Raw genomic sequence first — 17,670 nt, forward strand, 5'->3', positions numbered from 1 at the left:
GACATGGCTCTGGGGTCCAGTTGGGGGTGGTATCTCCGGGGCCCAGGAAGGAGAGCGCGGGGGTTGCGCACGTCCGCAGCCCTCGCAGGGCTGGTTGCGGGGTCCTACGCCAATCCACCTCCCCGAGGCCTTCCTGGGTGTGAAGACGTCGAGACCCCGGAAAGACTCCTCAGAGCGTGACTTAGCCTCTCTGAACTTCTTTAAAATGTTATTTGGGGGCTGGACGTGTAACAAGACAAGGCCATGTGATTTGCCTGTTAGGAGATTTAAACCCTTTCTCGAAAGTTAAATCTGTTGGCTTTAAGCAGAGAAGTCTCTTAATTCATGTAGTCAGCAGGTGTTGGAAGGTATATTCCCCAAAGATGGGCTTGTTTCCTGCTTCAGATGTGGAGGAGGGTAGAACAGAGGCCATCTTGGCAGGGACGTAGCTGGTTGGGGTTGAGATATGAGGGGAGTAGACTTAATTGGTTGAAGTGAAAGGTTTCTGTAAGGGAGTTGAGGAAGGTGAGGAGTCATTATGTTACTGTGGACGTTGAATGACAGCATAAACTTAGTGGTAGTATTTCGAACCTGGAGTTAGTGGTCAGGAGCAGTGTTATTTGGTAAATTGATCTGACAGTGATGTGTAGACTGAACTGAGGGAGCATGGACCAGAATGAAACAGATTGGCTGACTCGCGGGTTGCCAACAGGTGACCTGCAGTTGTTTTTTTGGTCCCTGTGTTGCTTTAAAAACCAGAATATTTCTCCCAACAGTCTGAATTTATTGCCTATTTTGGATCATTGGAAGATCTGCCATCACATTCCCACCTGATTAACGTTTGGCTGGAACTGAGGAACAGCTGTTCCCACCAATCCCTGTTGCTCTACACCAGGTCCACAGCACCCATTTATGTAGCTTTCCGTTTTGGTAACTGGAGGAAAGGAACATTAGGGAAATTATCAGGAAGGAGGAAGGCACAAGATTAGGTGTCAGGGTGTCAACAGCAGTTATACTGGAAGGAATGTTTTGGGTGAAAGATAATGGGATTTTAAACAATTGTTTTGGTTATGACAGTGAATCACCCAAGGAGAACTCTGCATACTGATTTTTACAATATGTTTTGGAGAAAATTTAGGGCTTGGGTGCAAGTTTAGTAGTTGCTTACAGAGACACGGTACTTTGAAGTTTCTAATCTTCCCATTAAATACCCTAGCTGGGCCTGGAAGAGCTCTGTTGCCACACTGCATATGCCTGTTGGGGAGTTTACAGATATTTGGAGGCTGTGTAGCCCTGTTTAAGGGTGAGAGATCAGACTTGATGTTAATGGGACTTTGTGGTTTTAGAAGGTGTGAGAAGAGGTAGAAAAAAAGAAGGCATGATACCTAATGGGTTGTATTTTTGAAAAGCTATTTGTAATAATTAGACTTACTCAGTGGTAAAAACAAGCAAAGCCACATACCCAAAAACCATGAGGTTATGAGGTGAAACAAAGTTTCTACCCTCCCCACCTAACTACTTGGATCCATCTCCCAGACAAAAGTGCCAGTTGATTCTTTTTTTTTTTTACTTCTTTATTAGAGTATAATTGCTTTACAATGGTGTGTTAGTTTCTGTTTTTATAACAAAGTGAATCAGTTATACATAAGTTCCCATATCTCTTCCCTCTTGCATCTGCCTCCCTCCCACCCTCCCTATCCCACCCCTCCAGGCTGTCACAGAGCACCGGGCTGATCTCCCGGTGCTATGTGGCTGCTTCCCACTAGCTATCTACCTTACATTTGGTAGTGTATATATGTCCATGCCTCTCTCTCGCTTTGTCACAGCTTACCCTTCCCCCTCCCCAGATCCTCAAGTCCATTCTCTAGTAAGTCTGTGTCTTTATTCCTCTCTTACCCCTAGGTCCTTCATGACATTATTTTTTTCTTATATTCCATATATATGTGTTAGCATACGGTATTTGTCTTTCTCATTCTGACTTACTTCACTCTGCATGATAGACTCTAGGTCTATCCACCCCATTACAAATAGCTCAATTTTGTTTCTTTTTATGGCTGAGTAATATTCTATTGTATATATGTGCCACATCTTCTTTATCCATTCATCTGATGATGAGCACTTAGGTTGTTTCCATCTCCGGGCTATTGTAAATAGACCTGCAATGAACATTTTGGTACGTGACTCTTTTTGAATTATGGTTTTCCCAGGGTATATGCCCAGTAGTGGGATTGCTGGGTCGTATGGTAGTTCTATTTGTAGGTTTTTAAGGAACCTCCATACTGTTCTTCATAGTGGCTGTACCAATTCACATTCCCACCAGCAGTGCAAGAGTGTTTCCTTTTCTCCACACCCTCTCCAGCATTTACTGTTTCTAGAATTTTTGATGATAGCCATTCTGACTGGTGGGAGATGATACCTCATTGTAGTTTTGATTTGCATTTCTCTAATGATTAATGATGTTGAGCATTCTTTCATGTGTTTGTTGGCAGTCTGTATATCTTCTTTGGAGAAATGTCTATTTAAGTCTTCTGCCCATTTTTGGATTCGGTTGTTTGTTTTTTTGTTATTGAGCTGCATGAGCTGCTTATAAATTTAGGAGATTAATCCTTTGTCAGTTGCTTCATTTGCAAATATTTTCTCCCATTCTGAGGGTTGTCTTTTGGTCTTGTTTATGGTTTCCTTTGCTGTGCAAAAGCTTTGAAGTTTCATTAGGTCCCATTTGTTTATTTTCGGTTTTATTTCCATTTCTCTGGGAGGTGGGTCAAAAAGGATCTTGCTGTGATTTATGGCATACAGTGTTCTGCCTATGTTTTCCTCTAAGAGTTTGATAGTTTCTGGCCTTACATTTAGGTCTTTAATCCATTTTGAGCTTATTTTTGTGTATGGTGTTAGGGAGTGTTCTAATCTCATACTTTTACATGTAGCTGTCCAATTTTCCCAGCACCACTTATTGAAGAGGCTGTCCTCTCTCCACTGTACATTCCTGCCTCTTTTATCAAAGGTAAGGTGACCATATGTGTGTGGGTTTATCTCTGGGCTTTCTATGCTGTTCCATTGATCTACCTTTCTGTTTTTGTGCCAGTACCATACTGTCTTGATTACTGTAGCTTTGTAGTATAGTCTGAAGTCAGGCAGCCTGATTCCTCCAGCTCCATTTTTTGTTCTCAAGATTGCTTTGGCTATTCGGGGTCTTTTGTGTTTCCATACAAATTGTGAAATTTTTTGTTCTAGTTCTGTGAAAAATGCCAGTGGTAGTTTGATAGGGATTGCATTGAATCTATAGATTGCTTTGGGAAGTAGAGTCATTTTCACAATGTTGATTCTTCCAATCCAAGAACATGGTATATCTCTCCATCTGTTTGTATCATCTTTAATTTCTTTCATCAGTGTCTTATAATTTTCTGCATACAGGTCTTTTGTCTCCTTAGGTAGGTTTATTCCTAGATATTTTATTCTTTTTGTTGCAATGGTAAATGGGAGTGTTTTCTTGATTTCACTTTCAGATTTTTCATCATTAGTATATAGGAATGCCAGAGATTTCTGTGCATTAATTTTGTATCCTGCTACTTTACCAAATTCATTGATTAGCTCTAGTAGTTTTCTGGTAGCATCTTTAGGATTCTCTATGTATAGTATCATGTCATCTGCAAACAGTGACAGCTTTACTTCTTTTCCGATTTGGATTCCTTTTATTTCCTTTTCTTCTGTGATTGCTGTGGCTAAAACTTCCAAAACTATGTTGAATAACAGTGGTGAGAGTGGGTAACCTTGTCTTGTTTCTGATCTTAGTGGAAATGCTTTCAGTTTTTCACCATTGAAGACGATGTTGACTGTGCGTTTGTCATATATGGCCTTTATTATGTTGAGGAAAGTTCCCTCTTTGCCTACTTTCTGCAGGGCTTTTATCATCAATGGGTGTTGAATTTTGTCGAAAGCTTTCTCTGCATCTATTGAGGTGATCATATGGTTTTTCTCCTTCAATTTGTTAATATGGTTTATCACATTGATTTTTTTCCATATATTGAAGAATCCTTGCATTCCTGGGATAAACCCCACTTGATCATGGTGTATGATGCTTTTAATGTGCTGTTGGATTCTGTTTGCTAGTATTTTGTTGAGGACTTTTGCATCTATGTTCATCAGTGATACTGGCCTGTAGTTTTTTTTCTTTGTGACATCCTTGTCTGGTTTTGGTATCAAGGTGATGGTGGCCTCGTAGAATGAGTTTGGGAGTGTTCCTCCATCTACTATATTTTGGAAGAGTTTGAGAAGGATAGGTGTTAGCTCTTCTCTAAATGTTTGAGAGAATTTGCCTGTGAAGCCATCTGGTCCTGGGCGGTTGATTCTTAAGTACTTTCCCATCCGCTATTGTAGTTAGGGAGGATACGAGGAACTATCCAGCTAAAGTTACCTTAATTTTTTACAACTGCACTTAAACTGCTTCTGTGATGACAGAATGCCTGGGGCTTAGAGGTTCACTAAGTGCTTGTTGCTCCACAAACACAGCACCTACTTGCCTTCTGTTAAAAGCCTAATGTAGTCAGTCCATTAGCCCAGAACAAGACAGTTGCTCCATTGCTCGATATTTCTGATTATCCTGCATGGGATTTCAAACTTCCATGATTCTGGCTTTGCTGATATTCTTGGGTTGAAATTTAAGAAAATTGGAAATAATAAAACAAGGATATCTTTTTAGGGAAATAAATGGTGAAATGGGAACTTTCTTATTTTATAGTAGAAGAATTCAGAAAACAGTATTAGGTCAATTCATTAAAAGAACTGGAACAAATTTGAAATATTAAAAAAATGTTTCAGTTGCTTAACTCTTGTGGCAAAGTGTCTTATAAATAAGCAGACAAAATAATCTGGGGAATGTGTTTATTATAAAAGTAAGAAGGTATTGCTATATTTAGCATCCTAGAATGGAATTGTCAAAGCCAATTGCTAGTAAAGGAAACGTTTTCCTCTGGGAACCGTGCTTATAATTTTAAATTCCAAAGGCACAGTATTGTTGCCAAACTAAGAAACATGGAATTTAAGCTTTGGAAGTGGTCTTCCTCCCACCGATCCATGTTTTTCCAGTGGTGCTTAGGAAAGACAAGAATGGAATGTGGGCCAAAAGATTGGCATCATAAAATTTATGATTGGGTTGGCATTTCAGGAGACTTTGAATGCATCTAGGAAACTTTTTTTTTTTTTGTCCCCACCCCCACCCCCGGAAGATGTCCACGTCGTAAGTCCTAATTCCCAGAACCTTTGAATATGTTGGGTTGGCCAAAAAGTGCCTTTGTCTTTTTGGGTTTTTTTTTTTTTTTTTTTTGCGGTATGCGGGCCTCTCACTGTTGTGGCCTCTCCCGTCGCGGAGCACAGGCTCCGGACGCGCAGGCTCAGCGGCCATGGCTCACGGGCCCAGCCGCTCCGCGGCATGTGGGATCCTCCCGGACCGGGGCACGAACCCGTGTGCCCTGCATCCGCAGGCGGACTCTCAACCACTGCGCCACCAGGGAAGCCCTCTAGGAAACTTTTGAAATGACTCTCCTAACTAATTTCACAGTGCAAATAATCACCCTTTAAACTGTTTGAAAAAAATGTGCATCACTATTTCTGATTTGTGCACTCTGCTGTCTTTCCTGGGATCCACACAGGTTAAGTGTATTGAATTCGTTAGTTTTGCAGAGAGCTTGCTGAGTAATTCTGCAGCACACAGCTTCTTAACCTGCTCCCTGTGCTGTGACAGCCTCCCCAGCCTTCCTGACTGGTGCTAGAGGCTGCTGGGGGTGACAGAGCACAGCCTTTCACTTACAGACTGCCTCTGGTTTGGAAAAGAGACTCTTGACTGTTAATTTTGCCAGGCTCTCCTTGGAAGAATACTGATTTGTTCCTGGGGTTGGGCTGAGTTCCTGCCTTCCAGGCCTTGCCACGCAGTGGTTGCTTGGTTGGGGCAGTGGTGTGGTGCCAACCAGGGCAGACCTGGTCCCCATTAGGTAGTTTGCCCTGCCAGTCCATGATCTTTGTTCTTGCGCTGTTTGCCTCATCAGTGGGGATGGCATAGGGCCCACTCAGTTGAGTGACCTTTTAAAGAAAGTTAAACTTTATGTTATTTTGACTAGACAGTGCGTGTGTGGTTCAGAATTTGAAAGGTGCAGAGCGTACACTGTGAACGCCTCCTTGCTGCCTCCCTGGTTCTCCTCCCCAGCAGCAGCACACCCCTGCCAGGGTGCTCACGAGCACCTGCTGCTGGTGCGAAAGGACCTGAACTGTCCTTTGGATTTGTTGCCCTTTGGCAGCAGCTCTTTTACATTAGAGTCACCACAGGGCCAGACTGGGGCTTCTCTGTGAAGACTTTGCTGTGTTTTTGAAAGAGCTCTTGAGACCTGGTATTTACTGGCAACATTCTCTGCCCTTGGGTGAGATGTTGAGAGGATATCTGTTACTCACCTGGATCCCTCAGTGGACGACTCTCAGAGCCTTGTCCCCACAGTCTGTGTCCTGCTTGTCTTGTAGTTTCGGTGATCTGCAGGAAATTCCTAGGTATACGTCCCTCAGTCAACGCAAACTTAGTTTGCCTCAAATTTGACTTTTCTCATTTTAGACGTTGACCTTCCTCCTCCCGTCTGCTCTGCTCCAGCTTGAAATCCATTAGTCCATGTGTCTCTGCTCCCTCATCCAGTCCAGGTCACAGGTTCTCATCAGATAACACCTGGATTCCTTATCTATTGCTTTGGCGTATTTCAGATAGTTCAGGACTTGATTCCTGAACTGTTATGAATCCTTCTAGTTGAGCTCCCTCCCTTCAGGATTTGTTCTCAGCCCCTTCTAGTCCACCTGACCTTTCTTTGTACAGTTCTGAAACTTCCCTATGAGTTACAGAAGGGAAAAAAATTTTTAGCCCCTGTTTCAGATCTCTTAAATTTGGTCCTTTATGGCCTTGTTTCTTAACCAGCCCCTTTTCCTGCTTGGAGCCTCTGTGACATGGATTTTGGCTCTTGCTATTTCCAACCCTAGGAAATGTGCTCATTTTCTATCACCCCTCTTTCCACCTCTACCTATTTCAGTCCTATTTTTCAAAGTCCATTTTAGATCTTCCCCATTTCAATACTTCATCAGGCATGTATGTATTTTAGAAATCACAGGAATGTGTGCAAATGAGAATGAAATCCACCTACAATCCCATCGTTCAGAGAAACAACCATTGTTCAAATGCATATCCCTCCTGTGCAGATTGCTACGTGGCTGTAATGCTACCATGCATGGTCTGATAGCTTGCCTTTTTTTTTTAATTGAAATATAGTTGATTTACAATGTTCTGTTAGTTTCAGGTATACAGCAAAGTGATTCATAAATCTATACTGTTTTCTTTTTTTTTAATTAATTTATTTTTATTATTTGGCTGTGTTTGGTCTTTGTTGCTGCATGCGGGCTTTCTCTAGTTGTGATGAGCGGGGGCTACTCTTTGTTGTGGTGCGTGGTCTTCCAATTGCGGTGGCTTGTCTTGTGGAGCACGGGCTCTAGGTACACGGGCTTCAGTAGCTGTAGCGCATGGGCTCAGTAGTTGTGGTTTGTGGGCTCTAGAGTGCAGGCTCAGTAGTTGTGGCGCACGGGCTTAGTTGCTCTGTGGCATGTGGGATCTTCCCGGACCAGGGCTCGAACCCATGTCCTCTGCAATGGCAGGCGGATTCTTAGCCACTGCGCCACCAGGGAAGTCCCTATGTATTTTTTACATTCTTTTCCTTTATAGGTTATTAGAAAATATGAAATAGAGGTCCCTTTGCTATACAGTAGTTCCTTGTTGTTTATTTATATATGGTAGTGTGTATCCGTTAATCCCAAACTCCTAATTTATCCCTCCTCTCCTCCCTTCCCCTTTGGTAACCATAAGTTTGTTTTCTGTATCTGTGAGTCAGTTTCTGCTTTGTAAATAAGTTCATTAATATTATTTATATTATATTTTTAGATTCCATATATAAGTGATATAAGTGGTGTCTTTCTTTTTCTGACTTATTTCACTTAGTATGATAATCTCTCGGTCCATCCATGTTGCTGAAAATGGCATTATTTCATTCTTTGTTATGGCTGATTAATATTCCATTGTATATACATACCACATCTTCTTTATCCATTCATCTGTCATCGGACATTTAGGTTGCTTCTACGTCTTGGCTATTGTAAATAATGCTGCAGTGAACATTGGGGTGCATGTATCTTTTCGAGTTAGAGTTTTTGTCTTTTCCAGATAAATGCCCAGGAGTAGGATTGCTGGATCATATGGTAATGCTGTTTTTAGTTTTTTAAGGAACCTCTATACTGTTCTCCATAGTGGCTGCACCAGTTTACATTCCCACCAACAGTGTAGGAAGGTTCCCTTTTCTCCATACCCTCTTCAGCATTTATTATTTTTAGACTTTTTGATGATGGCCATTCTGAATGGTGTGAGGTGATACCTCATTGTAGTTTTGATTTGCATTTCTCTAATAATTAGCAATGTTGAGCATCTTTTCATGTGCCTGTTGGCCAACTGTATGTGTTCTTTGGAGAAATGTCTATTTAAGTCTTCTGCCCATTTTTTGATTGGGTTGTTTTTTTGATATTGAGCTGTTTGTATATTTTGGAAATGAAGCCCTTGTCAGTTGCATCATTTGCAAATATTTGCAAATATTTTCTCTCATTATGTAGGTGGTTTTTTCATTTTGTTTATGGTTTCCTTTGCTGTGCAAGAGCTTATACCTTTGACTAGGTTCCATTTGTTTATTTTTGCTTTTATTTCTTGCCTTGAGAGACTGATTGAAGAAAGTATTGCTGGGATTTATGTCAGAATTTTTGCCTTTGGTCTCTTATCAAATTACCCATGACATTTTTTTTTGAATTTTATTTTATTTATTTTTGATACAGCAGGTTCTTATTAGTTATCTATTTTATTTTATTTTTTATTTTTTTGTGGTACACGGGCCTCTCACTGTTGTAGCCTCTCCCGTTGCAGAGCACAGGCTCCAGATGCACAGGCTCAGCGGCCATGGCTCACGGGCCTAGCCACTCCGCGGCATGTGGGTTCTTCCCAGACCAGGGTGCGAACCCATGTCCCCTGCATCAGTAGGTGGACTCTCAACCACTGTGCCACCAGGGAAGCCCTAGTTATCTATTTTATACATATTAGTGTATACATGTCAATCAAAGTCATCACACCACCCCCACACCCCCACCCCCGGCACTTTCCCCCTTGGTGTCCATATGTTTGTTCTCTACATCTGTGTCTCTATTCCTGCCCTGCAAACCGGTTCATCTGTACCATTTTTCAGGGTTCCATGTATATGCGTTAATATACGATATTTGTTTTTCTCTTTCTGACTGACTTTGTATGACAGGCTCTAGATCCACCCACATCTCTACAAATGACCCAGTTTCGTTCCTTTTAATGGCTGAGTAATATTCCATCGTATATACGTACCACGTCTTTATCCATTCGTCTGTCGATGGCATTGCTTCCATGACCTGACTATTGTAAATACTGCTGCAGTGAACATTGGGGTGCATGTTTTGTTTGAATTATGGTTTTCTCTGGGTATATGCCCAGTAGTGGGATTGCTGGGTCATATGGTAATTCTATTTTTAGTTTTTTAAGGAACCTCCATACTGTTTTCCATAGTGACTGTGTCAATTTACATTTCCACCAACAGTGCAGGAGGATTCCCTTTTCTCCACACCCCCTCCAGCATTTGTTGTTTGTAGATTTTCTGATGATGCCCATTCTAGTTGCTGTAAAGTGATACCTCATTGTAGTTTTGATTTGCATTTCTCTAATAATCAGTGATGTTGAGCAGCTTTTCATGTGCTTCATGGTCATCTGTATGTCTTCTTTGGAGAAATGTCTATTTAGGTCTTCTGCCCATTTTTTGATTGGGTTGCTTATTTAATATTGAGCTGTATGAGCTGTTTATAAATTTTGGAGATTAATCCTTTGTCCGTTGATTCATTTGCAAATATTTTCTCCCATTCTGAGGGTTGTATTTTAATCTTGTTTGTAGTTTCCTTTGCTTTGCAAAAGCTTTTAAGTTTCATTAGGTCCCATTTGTTTATTTTTGTTTTTATTTCTGTTACTCTAGGAAGTGGATCAAAAAAGATCTTGCTGTGATTTGTGTCAAAGAGTGTTCTTCCTATGTTTTCATGCAAGAGTTTTATAGTGTCCAGTCTTACATTTAGGTCTTTAAACCATTTTGAGTTTATTTTTGTGTATGGTGTTAGGGAGTGTTCTAATTTCATTCTTTTACATGTAGTTGTCCAGTTTTCCCAGCACCACTTATTGAAGAGACTGTCTTTTCTCCGTTGTATATCCTTGCCTCTTTTGTCATAGATTAGTTGACCATAGGTGCATGGGTTTATCTCTGGGCTTTCTATCATGTTCCGTTGATCTATATTTCTGTTTTTGTGCCAGTACCATATTGTCTTGATTACTGTAGCTTTGTAGTATAGTTTGAAGTCAGGGAGTCTGATTCCTCCAACTCCGTATTTTTTTCCTCAAGACCACTTTGACTATTTGAGGTCTTTTGTGTCTCCATACAACTTTTAAGATTTTTTGTTCTACTTCTGTAAAAAACAAAAATACCACTGGTAATTTGATAGGGATTGCATTTAATCTGTAGGTTGCTTTGTGTAGTATAGTCATTTTCACCATATTGATTCTTGCAATCCAAGAACATAGTATGTCTATCCATAGGTTTGTGTCATCTTTGATTTCTTTCATCAGTGTCTTACAGTTTTCCGAGTACAGGTCTTTTAACTCCTTAGGTAGGTTTTTTTCTATGTATTTTATTCTTTTTGTTGAAATGGTGAATGAGATTGTTTCCTTAATTTCTCTTTCTGATCATTCGTTGTTAGTGTATAGGAATGCAAGAGATTTCTGTGCATTAATTTTGTATCCTGCAACTTTACCAAATTCATTGATTAGCTCTAGTAGTCTTCTGGTAGCATCTTTAGGATTCTCTATGTATAGTATCATGTCATCTGCAAACAGTGACAGCTTTACTTCTTCTTTTCCAATTTGTATTCCTTTTATTTCCTTTTCTTTTCTGATCGCCATGGCTAGGACTTCCAAAATTATGTTGAATAATAGTGGCGAGAGTGGACATCTTTTTTTGTTTGTTTGTTTTTTAAATTTTACTTATTTATTTATGGCTGTATTGGGTCTTCGTTTCTGTGCGAGACCTTTCTCTAGTTGCGGCGAGCGGGGGCCACCCTTCATCGTGGTGCGCGGGCCTCCCACTGTCGCGGCCTCTCCCGTTGCAGAGCACAGGCTCCAGACGCGCAGGCTCAGTAGTTGTGGCTCATGGGCCCAGCCGCTCCGCAGCATGTGGGACCCTCCCGGGCCAGGGATTGAACCCGTGTCCCCTGCATTGGCAGGCAGACTCTCAACCACCACGCCACCAGGGAAGCCCGAGAGTGGACATCTTTGTCTTGTTCCTGATCTTAGAGGAAATGCTTTCAGTTTTTTACCATTGAGAATGAGGTTTGCTGTGGGTTTGTCATATATGGTCTATGTTGAGGTAGGTTCCCTCTGTGCCCACTTTCTGGAGAGTTTTTATCATAAATGGGTGTTGAATTTTGTCAAAAGTTTTTTCTGCATGTATTGAGATGACCATATCCTTTTTATTCAATTTGTTAATATGGTGTATCACATTGATTTATTTGCGTATATTGAAGAATCCTTGCATCCCTGGGATAAATCCCACTTGATCATGATGTATGATCCTTTTAATGTGTTGTTGGATTCTGTTTGCTAGTATTTTTTGAGGATTTTTCATCTGTATTCATCAGTGATATTGGTCTGTAATTTTCTTTTTCTGTAGTATATTTGTCTGGTTTTGGTATCAGGGTGATGGTCGCCTCATAGAATGAGTTTGGGAGTGTTCCTCCCTCTGCAATTTTTTGAAGAGTTTGGGAAGGATGGGTGTTAGCTGTTCTCTGAATGTGTGATAGAATTCACCTGTGAAGCCATCTGGTCCTGGACTTCTGTTTGTTGGAAGATTTTTAATCACAATTTCAATTTCATTACTTGTGATTGGTCTGTTCACGTTTTCTATTTCTTCCTGGTTCAGTCTTGGCAGGTTATACCTTTCTAAGAATTTGTCCATTTCTTCCAGGTTGTCCATTTTATTGGCATAGAGTTGCTTTTAGTCGTCTCTTTGGATGCTTTATATTTCTGCAGTGTCTGTTGTAACTTCTCCTTTTTCATTTCTAATTTTATTGATTTAAGTCCTCTCCGTCTTTTTCTTGATGAGTTTGGCTAAAGGTTTATCAATTTTATCTACTCAGAGAACCAGCTTTTAGTTTTATTGATCTTTCCTGTTGTTTTCTCTGTTTCTATTTCATTTATTTCTGCTTTGATCTTTATGATTTCTTTCCTTCTACTAACATTGGTTTTTTTTTTTGTTTTTCTTTCCCTGTTCCTTTAGGTGTAAGCTTAGATTGTTTATTTGAGATTTTTCTTGTTTCTTGAGGTAGGCTTGTTTTGCTATAAACTTCCTTCTTAGAACTGTTTTTGCTGAGTCCCATAGCTTATGGATCGTTGTGTTTTCATTGTTATTTGTCTCTAGGTATTTTTTGATTTGCTCTTTGATTTCTTCGCTGATTTCTTGGTTATTTAGTAATGTATTGTTTAGCCTCCATGTGTTTGTGTTTTTTACGGTTTTTTCCCCTGTAATTGATTTCTAATCTCATAGCGTTGTGGTTGGAAAAGATGCTCATTATGATTTCAGTTTTCTTAAATGTACCGAGGCTTGATTTGTGACCCTAGATGTGATCTGTCCTGCAGAATGTTCTGTGTGCACTTGAGAAGAAAGTGTAATCTGCTGTTTTTGGATGGAATGTCCTAGAAATATCAAATAAATTTATCTGGTCTATTGTGTAATTAATTTTATTTATTTTTATTTAATTTTATTTATTTTTGGTTGCATTGGGTCTTTGTTGCTGCGTGCGAGCTTTCTCTAGTTGTGGTGAGGGGGGCTACTCTTCATTGTGGTGCGTGGGCTTCTCATTGAGGTTGCTTCCCCTGTTGCAGAGTGTGAGCTCTTAGGTGCGTGGGCTTCAGTAGTTGTGGCATGTGGCTCAGTAGTTGTGGCTCTCAGGCTCTAGAGCACAGGCTCAGTATTTGTGGCACACGAGTTTAGTTGCTCCGTGGCACGTGGGATCTTCCTGGACCAGGCCTCCAACCCGTGTTCTCTGCATTGGCAGGTGGATTCTTAACCATTGCACCTCCAGGGAAGCCCTATTGTGTCATTTAAAGCTTGTGTTTCCTTATTATTTTTCTGTCTGTATGACCTGTCTGTTGGTGTAAGTGAGGTGTAAAGTCCCCCACTACTACTGTGATATTGTTGATTTCCTTTTTTATAGCTGTTAGCAGTTGCCTTATTTATTGAGGTGCTTCTTTGTTGGGTGCATATATATTTATAATTGTTATATCTTTGTTCTTGGATTGATACCTTGATCATTATGTAGTGTGCTTCCTTGTCTCTTATAACATTCTTTAAAGTCTATTTTATCTCATATGAGTATTGCTATTCTAGCTTCCTTTTGATTTCCATTTGCATGGAATATCTTCTTCCATTCCCTCACTTTCAGTCTGTATGTGTCGCTAAGGTCTGAAGTGGGTCTCTTGTAGACAGCATATATATGGGTCTTGTTTTTGTATTCATTCAGCAAGCCTGTGTCTTTTGGTTGGAGCATTTAATCCATTCACGTTAAAGGTAATTATCGATATGTATTTTCCTCTGACCATTTTCTTAATTGTTTTGAGTTTGTTTTTGTAGGTCCTTTTCTTCTCTTGTGTTTCCCACTTAGAGAAGATCCTTTAGCATTTGTTGTAGAGCTGGTTTGGTGGTGCTGATTTCTCTTAGCTTTTGCTTCTCTGTAAAGCTTTTGATTTCTCCATCTAATCTGAATGAGATCCTTGCTGGGTAGAGTAATCTTGGTTGTAGGTTCTTCGCTTTCATCACTTTAAGTATATCATGCCACTCCCTTCTGGCTTGTAGAGTTTCTGCTGAGAAATCAGCTGTTAACTTTATGGGAGTTCCCTTGTATGTTATTTGTCGTTTTTCCTTGCTGCTTTTAATAATTTTTCTTTGTCTTTAATTTTTGCCAGTTTGATTACTATGTGTTTTGGAGTGTTTCTCCTTGGGTTTATCCTGTATGGGACTCTCTGCACTTCCTGGACTTGGGTAGCTGTTTTCTTTCCCATGTTAGGGAAGTTTCCGACTATAATCTCTTCAAATATTTTCCCGGGTCCTTGCTCTCTCTCTTCTCCTTCTTTGACCCCTGTAATGTGAATGTTGTTGCATTTAATGTTGTCCCAGAGGTCTCTTAGGCTGTCTTCATTTCTTTTCATTCTTTTTTCTTTATTCTTGTTCCGCAGCAGTGAATTCCACCATTCTGTCTTCCGGGTCACTTATCCGTTCTTCTGCCTCAGTTATTCTGCTATTGATTCCTTCTAGTGTAGTTTTCAGTTATTGTATTGTTCATCTCTGTTTGTTTGTTCTTTAATTCTTCTAGGTCTTTATTAAACATTTCTTGCATCTTCTCGATCTTTGCCTCCATTCTTTTTCCAAGGTCCTGGATCATCTTCCCTATCATTATTCTGAATTCATTTTCTGGAAGGCTGCCTATCTCAACTTCACTTAGTGTTTTTTTCTGGGGTTTTATCTTGTTCCTTCATCTGGTACATAGCCCTCTGCCTTTTCATCTTGTCTATCTTTCTGTGAATGTGGTTTTTGTTCCACAGGCTGCAGGATTGTACTTCTTCTTGCTTCTGCTGTCTCTGTGTTTGTTCTTTAATTCTTCTAGGTCTTTGTTAAACATTTCTTGCATCTTCTTGATCTTTACCTCCATTCTTTTCCCAAGGTCCTGGATCATCTTCACTGTCATTATTCCGAATTCTTTTTCTGGAAGGTTGCCTATTTCCACTTCATTTAGTTGTTTTTCTGGGGGTTTATCTTGTTCCTTCATCTGGTACAAAGTCCTCTGCATTTTCATTTTGTCTGTCTTTCTGTGAATATGGTTTTCCTTCCACAGGCTGCAGAATTGTAGTTCTTCTTGCTTCTGTTGTCTGCTCTCTGGTGGATGAGGCTAACTAAGAGGCTTGTGCAGGCTTTCTGATGGGAGGGACTGGTGGTGAGTAGAGCTGGGTGTTGCTCTGGTTGGCAGAGCTCAGTAAAACTTTAATCTGCTTGTCTGCTGAGGTGACCCAACACTGGAGCCTACCTGGCTTTTTGGTGGGACTACTGGGAGGGCTCACGTGAAGGAGTACTTCCCAGAACTTCTACTTCCATTGTCCTTGTCCCCATGGTGAGCCACAGCCACCCCCTGCCTCTGCAGGAGACCCTCCAATACTAACAGGTGGGTCTGGTTCTGTCTCCTATGGGGTCACTGCTTCTCCTGGGTCCCAATGTGCACACTACTTTGTGTGTGCCTTCCAAGAGTGGAGTCTCTGTTTACCCCAGTCCTCTTGAAGTCCTGCAGTCAAATCCCACTAGCTTTCAAAGTCTGATTCTCTAGGAATTCCTCTTCCCATTGCCAGACCCCCAGGTTGGGTAGCCTGACGTGGGGCTCAGAACCTTCACTCCAGTGGGTGGTCTTTTGTGGTGTAAGTGTTCTCCAGTTTGTGAGTCACCCACCCAGCAGTTATAGGATTTGATTTTATTGTGATTGCATCCCTCCTGCCATCTCACTGTGGCTTCTCCTTCGTCTTTGGATGTGGGGTATCTTTTTTGGTGAGTTCCAGTGTCTTCTTGCCTTTGATTGTTCAGCAGTTAGTTGTGATTCCGGTGCTCTCTCAAGAGGGAGTGATCCCATGACGTTTTTATGGAACTAGAACAGAATAATCCTAAAATTCGTATGGAACCATACAGGACCCAGAATTGCCAAAGCAATCCTGGAGATAAAGAACAAAGTTGGAGGCATAACCTTCCCAGACTTCAGACAATACTATAAAGCTACCGTAACCAAAACAGTGTGGTATTGGCACAAAAACAGATGTATAGATCAGTGGAACAGAATAGAGAGCCCAGAAATAAACCCACACACCTACAGTCAATTAATCTTCAACAAAAGAGACAAGTATATACAATGGAGTAAAGACAGTCTCTTCAAGTAGTGTTGGTAAACCTGGACAGCTATATGTAAATCAGTGAAATTAGAACACTCCCTCACACCATACACACAAATAAACTCAAAATGGTTTAAAGACTTAAATATAGGGACTTCCCTGGTGGTGCAGTGGTTAGGAATGTGCCTGCCAATGCAGGGGACGTGGGTTTGAGCCCTGGTCTGGGAAGATCCCACATGCTGTGGAGCACCTAAGCCCGTGAGCCACAACTACTGAGCCTGCATGCCACAACTACTGAGGCCCGTGTGCCTAGATCCCATGCTCCACAACAAAAGAAGCCACCTCAATGAGAAGCCCGTGCACCGCAACGAAGAGTAGCCCCCACTTGCCACAACTAGAGGAAGTCTGTGCACAGCCATGAAGACCCAACGCAACCAAAAAATAAATAAATAAATAATTTAAAAAAATCTGTTGGGGGGAAAAAAGACTTAAATATAAGATATGACATCATAGAGCTCGTAGATGATAGCTTGCCTTTTTATGCTGTCAGGAACTTTTTCCCACATCTTTAAGGTTCATAAAGGTTCTTTTCAAACAGTATTTCAAACTTTTTTTTTTAATTATGAAAGGCATAAGTGAAAATAAAAGATAATCATTGTAAAAGCATGAAAAAGAAATTACTGTAATCCTGCCACTCAGAGATAACCACTGTTAATATTTATTTTTATACACACTGCACATTCCTGCACTATGTGTACTATTGTAACTCACCTTTAACAGAAGAATATGCCCTAAATATAGTTCAGGTCTTTAAGCATTTTGACCTGCTATCATTTTAAGTGGTTTTGTGTCATTTTGCTGAGGCTGTACCTTAACTTATTGAACCAATCAGGCGTTTAAGTTGTTTTAAGTTTTTTGCTGTTTTAAGCAAGGTGTAGCAAATACCCTCGATTTAACACACACACACACACACACACGCACAACTTTCTGCACATGCATATCCTTAGGTAAGTTCTATGTTTAGAACTGCCAACTCAAAAATGATGTACATTATTTAAGCTTTTGTTACAAATAATGTATTTTCTTCTGCAGTAAATTTGTAGTCACCGTAACTGCATGAGAGTATTTGACCTTGTGGTCTCCCCCCAGAAAGGAATACTGAGTATTCACTCGTTTCTTGATTTTAGGAGAGGCATTTTGGCCTAGTGGTTACAAGCACAAATCCTCAAGTTGGACTGCTTGGTTTATAACTTGACTCTACCACTAATGTGCTTAAGTTTTCTCATCTGAACAATAGGGCTTAGAGTGGGGTTGTTCTGAGGCCTTATGCCTTTCTTGTATGAAGTGTACCTTCGAGTAACCAAATAGTTGATTAGAAGTTTCTCTTTATAGCATAATTGGAAAAGGAGTGATAGAATATTAATATTTCCACACCCCATTGGATTAATTGAAATGAGGCAATAACCATCAGTGCTACTACCATCACAGACCACCAGTTATTGTGTATTTCTTGATGGAAGTATACGTACAATACTACTGATGGAGGAATCTTGTCAAAAAAATCATACCCCAAACTCTTCAAGACTCTAGTTCTAACTGCTAGT

At 40.6% G+C, this 17,670-nt stretch overlaps 1 protein-coding gene across 1 annotated transcript in view; it reads left to right on the plus strand.

The window, feature by feature from the left end:
- CDS2 (CDP-diacylglycerol synthase 2) overlaps positions 1-17,670 on the plus strand; it is a 66,208-nt gene that overhangs the window by 245 nt on the left and 48,293 nt on the right. The window lies entirely within an intron of this gene.

This window comes from Lipotes vexillifer, unplaced genomic scaffold (genome assembly GCF_000442215.2).
Source record: "Lipotes vexillifer unplaced genomic scaffold, Lipotes_vexillifer_v1.1 scaffold1044, whole genome shotgun sequence".
NCBI classification, from domain to species: Eukaryota; Metazoa; Chordata; class Mammalia; order Artiodactyla; family Lipotidae; genus Lipotes; species Lipotes vexillifer.